Source organism: Micromesistius poutassou (genome assembly GCF_964030765.1).
Source record: "Micromesistius poutassou genome assembly, chromosome: 10".
NCBI classification, from domain to species: domain Eukaryota; kingdom Metazoa; phylum Chordata; class Actinopteri; order Gadiformes; family Gadidae; genus Micromesistius; species Micromesistius poutassou.
The window spans coordinates 1,990,418-2,002,162 of NC_140280.1; the positions used below are offsets into that span (position 1 = coordinate 1,990,418).

Here is an 11,745-nt window from a genome sequence, read left to right on the forward strand (position 1 = left end):
GACGCGAACCCGTAGTGCTACCGCCAGTCCGCAGAACACAGAGAAGCGGCTGTTGAACGCAATCTCGGGCCTGTCTCGGCAGCTCAATGACGGCTTTCAACAGATGTCTGCTGAATTAAAAATAACGCAATCAAGGATGCAGTCCATGGAGGATCGGATGGCAGCATTTTGGAGAAAAGAGTCTGTACGGAAGACTCCAGCACTACCGCTAACTCTAAGAAGAGAAGGCGGGTACACCGTCCGAAGATCGCGGTAAGATTATGTTCAGTGATTGCTAGCTACCTAGCTAGCTCTGCTAAAAGTAGCCTTAAAGTAAAGCGTTTAAGTAGCCTGCCTAGCCCAAACAGCTAAAAGTAGCCTTGTAAAATAACCCATGAGCAGAACCAGTGTAAGTTGCTTTATTAAATTGTTTGTTTTGGTCTTGTGATTTACAGGCAGCTGTGCGTCGACTTCATAACGCCGAGACAAATCATATGCCCTACGACCCAGAGCAAGGGTAAGATTTAAACAATAATGCTTTCATTCTGCTGTACTCATCTAGATACGTGAAAGGGGAATTCCGGTGGTAAATCGGATTTAGATATTTTAAAAATGACCATAGTCTACGGTAAAGTCGTGGCCTATCCTGACCGTAGCGTTCCGAGCTCAGCAGGAGGTCGCTTTAACATGGCGCCAGAATGTTTGGAATGTTTGTGGACGGAGGGAGGACAGTGCGCTTGTCCTACATGGGGAAAGATGATGGGAGTTGGCTAAAATGGTGGAGTACGCATCTGATCCTGAATACGTTGATTTTGAGATTCACTTTCATCGATAGACTTATCGGATGGGTCTTGAATTAAAAATTGCGGCGCCATTGTATGTTGCCATTTCCTCGTTTAAAATGTTAAGAACCTTATTACACCCTAGCCTTGTAGATGGGTTAAGATAAGCGATATATGTGCCGTATGAGTGATTAGTCAGGAGTATTTTATTCAGATGCCGACCTTAACCGTTAATTTTGTTTTCGCAGACTGTCCTCTCCTCATAACGAGTCTGTGACTACACATTTGCTCAGAGCGTTGTCTGCATGTTCAGATTTACAACATGCTGATTCTGACGACATTGTGTAAGTAACTTACTGCAGAACTGTTTTCTCCTTCCTTGTTCAATTTTTACTGTGACTTAAGGTTTTTTTTCTATTCATTCCACTCATTTAATTGTTTCCCAGCTGCCTGCAAGACATTATGAGACGGTACGCAGGACTTGCAGATACAGGCAACCAGACCTTGCAGTACATGCGGAAGCTGTAAAGAATTCAGCTCGGAGTCGATCGAGAAGTAAGAGGGTAAGACTAGATAAGATCTGTTTTTGGTTAATGTGAGCAGGGTTTAAAATTAGCACCGGCCAAATGCTGAATTGGACAGTACAATAAATAAGCTACCAGCCAGTGGCTGGTAACTTTCAACAGTTAGTGATGTGTCAATACCACATCACAATATAGACTAGAAGGTGTTGCTGTTGCTATAGCTATGAGTTAACCATTACATTGCACCATCATTGTTTTTTTCTACCCTGAATGAGTATTTCTCAGGTGCATTAATAGATGTGTTTTGTCCATACGCATTGCATCGTGCAGTACTGATTGTCTTTATTTTATTGTTTTACAGCTGCTGGAAGCAAGACAGTGTTTTAGCTGAGGATGAGAGAGACCTTTGGGAGAGCGCCACCATAGATATGATGTCGGAAGAGGAAGATGGCATCGTTGGCGGGGTGTCGGGATGGATAGTACGGACTCCGTCCTACCGCAGCAAGGAGCTCACCGAGCTCTGTGCAAAATTGCAGTTTTTTTACCTCACTAATTACAATGTCTACTGGCTATGTTAGCCCTCATGCAATGCCTCTCCCTCCCTCCAACAGCCTGGACTAAATTCACTTTAAACTCTAGTATTGCATGTTATTGACTGTTATTTTTTCTTCCAATGTTTACATTGTACATTGTGCACTTTATTGGCCATATTTATTTATCTATTGTCGATATCTTCAATCCATCGCTACGTTGCCACAGGCCTCCCCTAATAGGTAAACATAACTACTCTAGTTAGCCCATATTTAATATCAAATGCTGGTCTCCTAACTCATACTTGCACTGTCTTGCCTTACCTTTTGCACCTTAACACACACTGGTTTACAATACATCTCTGTGCTGCTACCCGTTTTTAGTATTTAATGCTGGTCTACTGACTTAAAATTGCACTGTCTTGCCTTACTTATTTGCACCTCAACAAATCATACCAGATCTCCTGTACCACAGGGTTAGTCCCTGCCCTGTCACCATTATCATACTGCCTCAGCACATTAATGTGGAACTTGTTTGTCTGTTACTTAGTATATTTCTCTTAGTTTCTTAATCCTTATTGTCTAGTGTATAGTATATTTATTCTTATTTGTTGATTGTATTCCAGAAATTTCCTTTCTGCAATCCTGCTTGTTGTATGTGTATGTTATGTATCTGTCTCTAAGCTACTTGGACCCTGAATTTCCCCTAGGGATGAAGGTTATATCTTTCTATGAATAAACATGTTCCTGGCAAATTTTCCTTTCCTCCTGGTACATTTATTCATGTCCTTGATGGTCATAATATACAACATAATTATAATTATTAATTTAAATATTAATTATTAATTATTAATATTAATATTATTGGATATAGGAGGAGCGGGGCTGGTTACATTTATGTGGGTTGGGGGTGTGGTTTAAATGTACAATGACCCAGGCTGACCTAGAGTGACATGTCTGTCAACCAATCACGAATGAGTTTCCTGTTTAAAAACTAGGCTTTTCATCCAATGCTGGGGAAGAATTTCAGGCAGGGCAAAGAACGACCCAGGGTGCCAGCCAATCACAAATGATTTTCCGTTTTGTTTACATCCAATCCTGGGTGAGAATCCGTCTGGCTAGCGCGGTTTCGCTGCTATCCATATGCTAATCCGCGAGATTAGCATATGAATGCCTCCGCGAGAGAGTCCGTATACGACGATATGCGTCCGTCGGAAACGTGAAGTGACGCGACGTGGAAATTGTCGTTTACTGCCGAAAATTGGTCTGGTTTGCAGGAATTTCCGGGCGTGCAACGGGACGGAAATCCCACTTTTCACCCAGTGATAGAGAGAGAGAGAGAGAGAGAGAGAGTGAGGGGTCGAGAGAGAGAAAGAGAGAGAGAGAGCGAGCGAGGGTGATTGCTGGAACGACTCAGAACTGGGCTTAGAACCAGAGTGAGCAGAGGGAACCTGGGTCCAAAACTTCAAGTGGAAACTATTCCCCGACTTGGCGCTCCCATCTGTTTTCACTTCAGAACCTTGAGTCCTAACCCCTAAATAAAGATCCCTCCTCAAAAAGCTTTTATTGCCTCCCCTTCCCCTTCTCCTTCTCCTTCTCCTTCTTCTTCTTCTCCTTCTTCTTCTTCTTCTTCTTCTCCTTCTTCTTCTTCTTCTTCTCCTTCTTCTTCACCTCCTCCTCATCTCCTCCATCTCCTGCTCCTCCTCCCTCTCCACCTCCGCTACGCCCGCTGGCTGTTTGGAGGTCTCTACACCCCAGGGTGGTGTCTCTGGTGGAACTACCTCAGCTGACCTTCAACCAGCAGCCGTCCCTCAGCCCCCGTCGCGTTGACGCTTGTCCTCGCGTCCACTCCACGCAGCGGCCTTCTGGAACAATGACTGCATGATGTTTTTTTTTTTTCTTTATCGCTAACCTGATCGCCCCCCCCCCCCCCCCCCGCCTATAAAGGTCCCCTCCTGGTCCTGTGTAGCTCTACGTAGCATGGTACGACCGCTGCTAGGGGTGAGCGTACATTGTGACTGAGTGTATATTGAGAGTACACTGTTAGCTAGCGTACGTTGTTGTTAGCAGTCGTACGTTGTTAGTGAGCGTACGTTGTTAGCTAGCATACGTTGTTAGCTAGCATACGTTGTTAGCGAGCGTACGTTGCGAGCGTAAATTGTTAGCTAGCATACATTGTTAGTGAGATTGGAAGACACCGAATGGATGTAGGCCTATACACATATATCCAAGGATAACTCCTAAACAATTTTTCAGTCTTACAGGTTTACAGGACAAATGCTTTGGATTTGGCCAAGCTGGCTTTAGATGGTTGTTGAATACCAGAACAAAATGGAATTGTGTCTATCAGAGCTCATCAAAGTGAAGAGTGTATTGACAGCTCAGATCTACGCGTCCCTCTCTGCTCTTCACGGTCTCCTATTTTACTTTTTAGATCCCTTTCTGAATTGAATGTGTTGGCTTTTTACCTCAGATGTCCCTTCTGTGTGACTACGCCAACATACATAGAAACAAAACAATACAAGGGAATGCATTCATACAGTTCGGACCACCATTCTTCCTGGAAAAAGAGCCCTTTGCTGCCTTCACTTTCTGATTATAATCTATGTTTATTTATGGAGATGGCTGTGCCGTGTTTACTGATGTGTGCTGTTGGGGTTGTGGGTTTGACCTGCCTGGGATGGAGTCTCTGGGCCGTGGTCTGCATGGTGACAGCAAGAGAGAGAGGGAGAGCGAGCGAGAGAGAGAGAGAAAGGGCGAGAGAGAGAAAGGGCGAGAGAGAGAGAGAGAGAGCACTGCTCTTCGCTCTTCCCCTGGGACTATATTGTGTCTCACAAGGCACATGAATAAGCGATGAGTTCACACTCCCTACCCGGCCTATCACACTCTTTCATTTCTCTTCATTTTCCAGTTATTGCTTTCTTATTAAAATTCAAATGTGAGTATGGGTGAGTGTTGTAAGAAGACCCTGTCTACGTTGTCTTCCTCTCCAGACTTTTTTTTTTTTTTTTTTTTACACACACGCCTGTGTGTGTGTGTGTGTGTTTGTGTATCTTTCTCTCTCTATCTGTCTCCCTCTGTCTCTCTGTCTCTCCCCCCCTCCCTCCCCCTCTGTCTCTCTTCCCCTTTGGCCTATTTACACACCACTCTCGCTCCCTCTTTGTCCGTGTCCTATGGGTCCTCTTGTGGTGCACATGTTAATTCACTGACTTATTGATTGCCTTGTTAGTTGTGTTTGCCTGTGAGTGTTGCCTCTGTCCACCGCGGGGGGATCTTCTGGCCCTCCTCCGAGCCGCCGGGCGTGAGTCATGCAGACGAGTGGGTCCCCGTGGTCTGGGGATGACACGGATGAATGGAGAGACCGGTTGAGATCGTGAGTAAACGATGGAGTTCTGGTCTCTGGGAGAGACAGAAAGTGTAGAGGAGTGTGGGCACAACGGAGAATAAGTCCATTCTGTTTCAGGTGGGTTTTCTTTTACAGCTTTGTTCTGTTGAATAGACCAGTTTACCACCTCTAGTTGTTGACAGAAACGTAATGCATTGCAATGGGCACCGGGGTGGGAGGGGGGGTCATGCGAACAGGCAGATTGAACTTCAGAGAGGGTCAAAGGTCAGATTGGAAAATAATAATGTTGGGACTGGGCCACGCCCCTCTCATGTGTTATGTATGAAAAAAAATGTGCTTTTGTGAGAAAAGGCGATAACAGCTGCACACAGTGTCTGAACAGCTCTACCTGTATCATTCATTTGACCAAAATGCATCCTACAGCCCTCATCCTTACAGGATAAGATCCATCTTTTCCCGTACAGGATGAGAGCCATATTTTTCACAATATTCAACTTATTTGAAATACGGACGGTCGGAATAGACAGACCTACAACAGAAAGGACAGACCGACAGCAATACAGACATAATTCATGGCAGCTTTTCCATGTCCGACATACATTTAATCATACTCTTCTGCTGTCCTTAACTTCCTGTCTCCTGGTTCAGCTGCACATGTGGATGATCAATGAGAGACAATTTCTATGGAAATGTTAAGGGAAACCGTGAAAAAAGAAACATCTTGGAAGAGAGATTGCACAAAGAGCAAACGGCCAAGATGGAAGAGATAAATCACAATTGTAGAAGACCATGTGTGAGATTTCTGTACTCTCATCCTTTAATCTGTGCGTGTGTGCGTGTGCGTGCGTGCCTGTGTGCGTGCGTGCGTGTGTGTGTGTGTGTGTGTGTGTGCGTGCGTGCGTGTGTGATGTTCCATCTTTTGTCTTGAAAATAAAAATGAAAATTTATTGAATGGTGTTCAACACATAAGATTTCTTAGCTAATATTTCATAGAGTTTAAAAACTCATCCAGCCGATTCCACCTCAAAAATCACAAAATCTACGGCCTGATAATCAAACATCTTGACAAATAACCTTGAGCCAACGTCACACTTGGAGAGGAGAGGAGAGGAGAATAATAAGAGACCAGATAAATAGCTTTCCCACGAAACACACATTTTGACATTGGATTTGGACTAACTTTTTAATACGCATTAGCGGTTTGGAGAAAAATGTGTTAATTCCAAACAGGTCAGTATATTAACACGAGGAATATACGGGACGTGGACTACAGACACGGGGGTTGGAATTTCACCACATCAAGGGGCTCACAAGCCCATGCAAACGCATGCGTTTTGTTCAAAAGAGGAGCCAGTAAAACCGATGAGCATGAAGTTTTGTGAGGGGAGGCTGACTATGGCTGAGTGTAATGCCGGACAGGGGGGGCGTCTTGCAGCAGCTAAGCCCTGGCACTCTGCGTGTAGCTGAGCTTCCCAACTCAGACAACTAACACAGCTCCTAAGGTCCTACAGATGGATGAACAACAGCAAAGTCAGCCGGGCTCAATGTTGACATGAAGGGAAACAGTGGTGATGGTTGTGTGTGTGTGGGAGTGAGTGTGTATGTGTGTGTGTGTGTGTGTGTGTGTGTGTGTGTGTGTGTGTTGGCATGCATGTGAACTGTGTGTGTGTGTGTGTGTGTGTGTGTGTTGGCATGTATATGAACTGTGTGTGTGTGTGTGTGTGTGTGTGTGTGTGTGTGTGTGTTGGCATGCATGTGATTTGTGTGAGTGTGTGTGTGTGTGTGTGTGTGCATGTGATGGTGTGTGTGTGTGTGTGTGTGTGTGTGCATGCGATGGTGTGTGTGTGTGTGTGTGTGCAAGCATGGGATGGTGTGTGTGTGCATGTGATATTATGTGTGTGTGTGTGTGTGTGTGTGTGTGTGATTACTGCAGGGTGGCATACATGAGCAGTCTTTTACAGTAAGCCCCTGGAAAAGCACCAGGAACTCTCGATGAGCAACACTCTACACTGCATGTATCATCGATTAGGTTTCCACGTTTTCCCACCCCTCTATAGATGATTGTCTATTGCTTACCTGACAGAATGTGTGCTGTGGATTTGTGATTTGTGGGATAGTCTTGATTGCCAAACAACAGGGACTTAGTAAGCTAGCCGAGAGAGAGAGAGAGAGAGAGAGAGAGAGAGAGAGAGAGGGAGAGAGAGAGAGAGAGGAAAAACCAACAAGACCGTATATGGCTACTTTGGTTTCTGGTCTGTAAACATATAAATAGAGGTGTGTGTTTGCGTGTGTGTGTGTGTGTGTGTGTGTGTGTGTGTGTGTGTGTGTGTGTGTGTGTGTGTGTGTGTGTGTGTGTGTGTGTGTGTGTGTGTGCATGTGTTAACACTAATGTTTGTCTGTAATTTAGACACAGTTTCCAAAGAAAACAAGTTGGATGTGGGAGTTGCTATCATCTTCACAGCGGCCCGTTCTTCAGCCAACAGCGAAAAAACGAAAAACATTTCGATTTGAGACCTTTCTGGCCGCGCTGCCTGCCGTATCTCGTGACGTCCCCCCCCCGAGCCAAGGACAACACCGGGGGGAGACCGAGTCCCTGCCTGCGTGCCACAAGAGGAACCCCAATTTAAATTGATAGTGTAATTTAATTTCTCCCATTTTATAATGTCCCGAGTGCGGCTCTGCCTCCCAACATGCTGGAGTCGGGTTTTAGGTCCGTCAGAACGTTCCAGAAACGCGATGATTTCTCGTCCTCGTGCAGTCGCTCCGCGTTTTTAAAAGGAGTTCAGGGACGGAGGCGCGGAATGCGTTTGGAAGACGGACAAGGTGGGAAAGTTAGGGGGGGGGGGGTGGGGGGAAATGGAGAAGGTGTAAAAATCTGAGGTCGGGAGAGAAGGCAGGTGGAACTTAGGGTCCAGTCTGAATAATGGTACGGTCCCCCAGGCCAAACTCCCCCTAAACATAACCCTGGGTAGACTCCCCAATGTCTGTTTTCAGAAGAGAGAGTGTGTGTGTGTGTGTGTGTGTGTGTGTGTGTGTGTGTGCGCATCCCGTGTGTATCTATATACTATGATGTGCATGAGGGATTTTAACTGCACTCAGGTCTTTCTGAGATCTAGACCAGGGAGGGATGGATGGAGAGAGTCAGACTGATGGACGGACAGACAGACAGGCAGAAGAGCGAGGTGACAGAGAGGATCAGGGGGGGGCTTGAGGGCTCATCTGTTAAACTAATTTGTTCATTCTTGCTTCCTTTCTCTTTTCTTTTCCTTCTTTCCGTCCAAATTGGCAAAAGCGGCGCTTGACAAATACGCATGCAATGTTACATTCTCATATTTGTCATGGTTGCGCTGATCTAAAGGCCCTGCAGAGAATAACAAGTGGTTTCTAAACCCTTTCCTGTTAATATTGACATGGTTTTACTCCGCTCACATCGTTATTTACCCAGCGAGTCCGGGCCAGAGACCGCTCTCCTCTCCTCCTGACACTGATACAGGCTATTAACCCCAGTCCGCAGTAGCCCCGGCACCATGTTCCGCTACGCACACACACACACACACACACACAAGTGAATGCATGTGTGTGTTTGTCTGTGTGTGTGTGTGTGTGTGTGTGTGTGTGTGTCCATGTGTATCTGGTGTGCATGTATGTGTGTGTATGTTCATGCGTGTGTGTGTGTGTGTGTATATCTACGTGTGTGTGTGTGTGTGTGTGTGTGTGTGTGTGTGTGTGTGTGTGCGCTGTCCACGAGGCAACCTCTGATTGGAGCGTGTAATGTGGTTGCGCAGCAAAGTGAATGGAACATTGGGTTTTGATTGCTCCGGAGGCCCTAGATTTACTTACATATCGTCGACGCTCTCCAACCCAAATCCCCCGCAGGGATTTGAGAGCATAATCATTGGCTTTATATGTAATCATTGTTGTTCAGGCCTCACCAACGGCATGATCAAGAGTGACAGGGGTTTTTCTTCTTCGTGACCAATGGTGTCTCGAGAACAGTAGCCTCAATTGCCCACTATTAGCCCGCGATCCATCGGAGTATTAGAGTTATATATTTTTCTAAGACGGCCACGACGGAGCCCTAATACACCAAAGTGTTGTTGGGGCTCCCTTGTTATCGTAACACACATATGTTACGTACGGATCTCCGTAGCCGCAGCAAGGCAAGGCAGACAGGCCCCGCACAAGAAGAGATGGATGTTATTGGTGATGGCAGCAAAAAACGACCGTATTGCATCATGCAAAGTGGTTAGATAGGTTCGCATTTTCTGCGTAGAATATTTAAAACCCAGTGACATGTGACTTGCAAAAGTCCAGAACTGTTTTTCCTTTGTTTTTCCCGCTTCGTGGGTCATTTTGGGGTATGAAGGCTGTGTTTTCCATCGAATTATCGCATCGCTTCATTAAGAAAAGACAGCTGTATAATTTGAACTACCGTCAAATGCGTCTTCAAAAATACTCCTACACAACGTCATGTGGTCGCAAAAGTTAGTGCAATCACACGGTCACCTTTTCATTTGCGGCTGTGGTTGTGAAGGGCGGTGACCGTATCGGTCCGTCCGAACCACCGTTACCCTGGTCGGCTCGCTTGCGCTGCCTCCCCCGCCCCTATAGCTCCACCAGATGGAGACAATCGACCTATTTCCCCCCGTAGAAGTACCTTTTTCCCAGAACAGCCGTCGGATTGCTTAACCCCCTCTGTCTTTAAATAAAAAAAAATAGAAGACATTTCAAACGTTTGAAATTCTTCCTTGAGGCTCTATTTGTCTTACTTGGTGGCTATTATCGTCAATGTAATTAAAACGTTTTGAGGATTTGTTTATCTGCTTTGTTGTTTTCTGAGTGACACCAGCTGCACTGTAGGAGCCCGTCGGGTTTTCTTATCGTCATCACCCCACCCTCAGCAGGTCCTTTCATGTGAAGCCAGAAGGATCAGTAGGCCTAGTGTTGGTGTGTTTGCATGCTCGCTTTGAAATGGTGTGTCACACAGCGCGTATGTGGGCAGGTCTGTGTGTGTGTGTGTGTGGTTCGTTTTAGGTTAATGTGTGTGTGTGTGTGCGTGTGTGTGTGTGTGTGTGTGTGTGTGTGTGTGTGTGTGTGTGTGTGTGTGTGTGTGTGTGTGTGTGCGTGTGTGTGTGTGTGTGTGTGTGTGTGTGTGTGTGTGGTTAGGTCGTGGTTAGTTTCTGAATCTGCGCCAGCGCCATGGTGGTTTGAAGTTTGTAGGTGTATCTGTTGTTAGTTTGAGGTTTGTGTTGTTCTGTGTGTGTGTGTGTGTGTGTGTGTGTGTGTGTGTGTGCGTGTGTGGGGGGGGAGAGAGCGAAAGTGAGGGAGAGAGAGACAGACAGACAGACTTTGTGCCTGCTGCTCATTAGTCTAGTGGTGTTTAGATTGAGTGCCTGATCCACAGAGCGTCATAAAACAGCTGATTTAGGAACAACAACAGACCGCAGCATTGGCCACCAGAAGCACTAGGTAGTGTAATGAAGTGTGTGTGCATGTATGTGTGTGTGTGTGTGTGTGTGTGTGTGTGTGTGTGTGTGCGTGTGCGTTTGTGGATTGTCTATATATGTGTGTGTGATTCCGTTTTGAAGTGCACCACAAATCGTAGTATTTCCAGTGGCTTTCATCACACGGTTTGCATGTTCATTGACAGAACATATTATATAGTGAGGAATATACAGTACTTTGTTCCTAAGGATTTTCCTTAAACACAAGAGGGAACAGCTGCCTGTTCCTGCTGTCCAATTTACTACCTCTCTCTCTCTCTCTCTCTCTCTCTCTCTCTCTCTCTCTCTCTCTCTCTCTCTCTCTCTCTGTCTCTCTCTCTCTCTCTCTCAGAATGTAAAACTGTATACAGTTCTATGCACACACACACACACACACACACACGCACACACACACGCACACACACACACACACACACATATATATATGTGTGTATAGACCTGTATACAGTTGTACATTCTGCAACACAACCCATCTGTAAAAGATGAGGGAATGCTCATGGGAAAATTTGGAGTTTGAAATGTCTTTCAACTGAATGCCTTGAGGAACTAACAACTGCTTTTCCATTAGCTCTGAATGCTTTAGCCAGTGGGTGGTACGTTCTCCTTGTGGTCAGACTCAACTCTCACACGTACACACGCACACACGCGCACACTCACACACAAAAAAATCTTTCCTTCAGACATATTTATCTATGGTATTCTCACTCTCTCTCACGCGCACACACACACACACACACACACACACACACACACACACACACACACACACACACACACACACACACACACAAAGAACACTTTATTGGGTAATTGCAAATGGGTTATAACTTATAATATTTGCCTTTGGTAACAGACTCATGAAGCCAAATGAGACCCCATAGCTTTGGAGCCATTTTACTTGTTCCTATACCCCAGTGCTGCATGCAAGTGAAAGTTGGCATGAAAACTAACAAATTTGACCGTAAAATGCCATCTCACAGTCCTTGGACAACCATCATATTCTTTAATAGTTTTTCAACTTGACAATCACATTTTCCGCCACCATTTTCCTGCTCCTGGTCAGGGTTGGATCGAGGCTGT

The 11,745-nt window shown here is 45.6% G+C and overlaps 1 long non-coding RNA gene across 2 annotated transcripts; it reads left to right on the forward strand.

Annotated features, from left to right (window-relative positions):
• The first annotated feature begins 409 nt into the window (after positions 1-409).
• LOC311354760 lies at positions 410-2,546 on the forward strand. 2 transcript variants are annotated; one of them, XR_014637306.1, is made up of 4 exons: positions 410-496; positions 1,010-1,105; positions 1,208-1,324; positions 1,647-2,546. It is a non-coding gene; the product is annotated as an uncharacterized lncRNA (long non-coding RNA). The 2 variants fall into 2 exon arrangements; XR_014637305.1 differs by having other exon boundaries at positions 1,208-2,546.
• Positions 2,547-11,745: the final 9,199 nt, after the last annotated feature.